Here is a 3,072-nt window from a genome sequence, read left to right as displayed (position 1 = left end):
GCCCCTGCCCTCCTCTGCCTTCCCCTTTCCTCCCTCTCTTCTACCTTCATTTCCAGTCCCTCTCTATGCTGGCTGGTGACAGTTGACGCATATGAAATGATCATAGACTACATACCAAATCAGGCCTTTCTCCCATGATCCTCTTGATGCCTTACCATGGAAAGGTACCAGTGTGCCTCCTGGGTCCCCAATGCCCTGGATTGCGGAGCAATGCCTAGCTATTCCCGTGACTGACCCACAGTACCCAAAGGACCAATCTAGTGGTGCCCACTGGTGTCCTGCCAGGATCCCTGAACAAAGTCCCAACTTAAGAGCTGCAGAGGGGAGTCTGGGTACGGTGGGCAGCAGGGGGTCAGAGGTCAAGCCTGCTTTCTGAGCTGTTAGTGGCTCAGAAGCTGACCTGTATATCCTTCCCTTCCCCAGGCCCCTGTTACCCCAACACATTACCTCTGCACCCATTCCACTGCCACACTCTCCACAAGTCCCTACGGGAAGGAAGGACTGGATTTTAGCTAGAACGAGAGAGACTGAGAGAGACTCACGCGGCAGCTAGTGTGTGCCATCAACTTACCTGAGGACTCCCTAAGGCCCAGCCTTTTAGTGTCCTTGTCCAGTGTAAGACAGCTGAACCCTCACTCTTGGGACAGGAGAGGTTGGAGTTGGCCAATAGTGGCTGGACAGTGTGCGCCATTTGGAGCTCCAGGGGTTGGTTTGGTAGCTTTGACGCCCTGCAATTTTGCCCATCTAGGAGGCCGAGTAAGCCTGAGACGGAGGCAGGCCTGCTCTCTGTCACCCTCTGTAGGACTGGTACATTGCCATTAGGTAACAACCAGGTGTGGGTCCAGAGAGTGTTTAGTAGTAACGGTGGGTTCTCCACTGGGGAACTAGGTAGAATTCTCCTCCTTGCTGCTTAGGCTAGGCCTGTGGGTCCTGGGATTCCTGCAGGTCTTGCTACTTACAAGTGAGAGAGCCCTCCTGCAGGCCCTCGTAGGGATAGGAAGCCCTGGTGCCTGGGGTTCTCAGCACCACCACCAAGTAGCTCGGGTTACATAATCCCCCACCCCACACACGGCTTGCTGTAATCGGCAGCAGCCAGGTTCGACAATATGAGTTGTAATTGGATTTTAATTTTTAATGCCTGCAATAGATGAAGAGCTACGGGCCAATTTGTATAGACTCAGTTACTCTGCACCTAACAGGACTACTTCATTATCTGCCAAGCATTGCACCCACCCTGCCTCCTGCTCCCAGGAGGGAGGGGTAGTGAGCCTGGCCCAGAGGTTGTGCCAGTAACCTGAAAGCTGCCTGCCACCTGCTGCAGCGGAGGAGCTGCGGAGGGAATGGGCCACCTCCCGTAACTCAGAGTGGGCTGGAGACCAGTGCTGCCTACCCCTCTTCCTGTACCACTGCAGCTCCCAGTGTAGCTTCCTGGGCTCTGTCTGTCCTTGGCTGCTGGGTTGTCCTCTAGGGCCCAGGCATCAATATGTCTAGCCAAAACTGCAGCTGCCATCTCTTGGCCAGGACTCTTGACCCCAAGATCTGTAGGCACAGGTGGCTGTGGAGCCTCTGGACTCCCCAGTCACCCTGAGCTGTGGATGGGGAAGGGAACCAGGATTGCATGCAGTAGGTCTCCCAGGTACTAGAGATGGGGGAGCCACAGGGCAGAGGGCACATGGCCTCCACACAGACTGAGTCTTGAATAAGGAGCACAGCCCTTTTCCAGTGGTTCCTCCCACCTCCCCAGCTGGAGGGGTCCCAGGGCGAGGCGCTCATCTGCGACCGCCCTTTAGATTATTCTTAGGTCTGTTGTATAACAGGCAGCATCGCAGGCAGACGGAGGAAGGGCTCCTGGAGACGTCTCCAGTGGCAGCAGCTAGCCAGCCGGGAGTGAGCTTTTGTCCTTTCTGCCTGCCCAACACAAAGGGACAAAGGAGGCGTGTTCTGCCACCCAGTCCTGCCACGGGCTGGCCATGGTGGGCAGTGGAGAGGGATTCAGAGTTGAGGGGTTTCAGTGCCCCTTGGCCTCCCAGAGTTCTCTGGGTTGAGGGTGAACCTGACAAGGGGCTTTCCTAGACTCCTGCTTCTGTAGCCTTATGAGCAAATGTGTGTGTGTGTGTGTGTCTGCGTGTGCATGTCTGTGTGTGTCTGTGTCTGTGTGTGTGTGTGTGCATGTATCTATCTGTCTGCCTCTGTATGCGTCTCTGTGTGTGTCTCTGTATGTGTGTGTCTGTCTATGTGTGTGTGTCCGTGTGTGGATGTCTGTGTGTGTCTGTGTGTGGGCCTATACCCTCCTCCCAGGGCTGTGCTGGAGCGGGAGTCTGAGGAGGGAGCAGCAGTGCCCACCGTGGCACAGAGCTTCCCACCCCTTGCTCTTGCTCCTCTCTTCCTTCCCCATCTGTTCTGTTCTCCTTGCAGCTTTCAAGCTCAATTCTGGGGTCTCCACCCCAACACATTGGAGCAGGCTCCCCACACCTGGTTTCTGAGCTCCTGCTGGGTATCAGCTCCCAGCGGGCAGGGCATGCCAGGAGGAGTCATGACTTATGACAAATAAGAGGGACTTCGGAGACACTGACCGGCTGATAGACTATGGAGCAGGTGCTTCACGCCATCAGAGACTGCTGGAGAGGGCTCCACAGATCCCAGTTCATCTGCATCCTGTGGGCTTATGGCCTGTATTACCTCATCTTTCCTCTTTGCTAGATCCTCTGGGATGCATGCACATGCATGGATACACACACATACATGAGTATGTATATATAACCTACACACACATGCATAATCTACACAGTTACACAGCCCTACTTCCAAGGCAGAGGTACCCTGTCTGCCTTGGGAAGAAGTGAACTGGATGTTGTTGTTGTTGTTTTGTTTTTAAAATCAAGACAGGGTATCATTCTGTAGCTCAGGCTGGCCTTGAACTCCAGTCTTCCTGCCTCAGCCTCCCAAGTGCAGGGATTGCAGGCATGTGTCACCACACATGCTGGCTCTATGCTGGCTCTAGCTGGCTGACATTCTTTTTTCTTTTCTTTTCTTTTCTTTTCTTTTCTTTTCTTTTCTTTTCTTTTCTTTTCT

General features: G+C 54.0%; 1 protein-coding gene across 1 annotated transcript in view; it reads left to right on the top strand.

Moving 5' to 3' along the window:
* The window catches only part of LOC110293003 (1-phosphatidylinositol 4,5-bisphosphate phosphodiesterase eta-2), a 61,845-nt gene that overhangs the window by 1,091 nt on the left and 57,682 nt on the right, over positions 1-3,072 (top strand). The gene's annotated exons all lie outside the window — the stretch shown is intronic.

This window comes from Mus caroli, chromosome 4 (genome assembly GCF_900094665.2).
Source record: "Mus caroli chromosome 4, CAROLI_EIJ_v1.1, whole genome shotgun sequence".
In the NCBI taxonomy this organism is placed as follows: Eukaryota; Metazoa; Chordata; class Mammalia; order Rodentia; family Muridae; genus Mus; species Mus caroli.
Note: the sequence above shows the minus strand (reverse complement) of the source record. Positions and strands in the feature narration are given on the sequence as shown.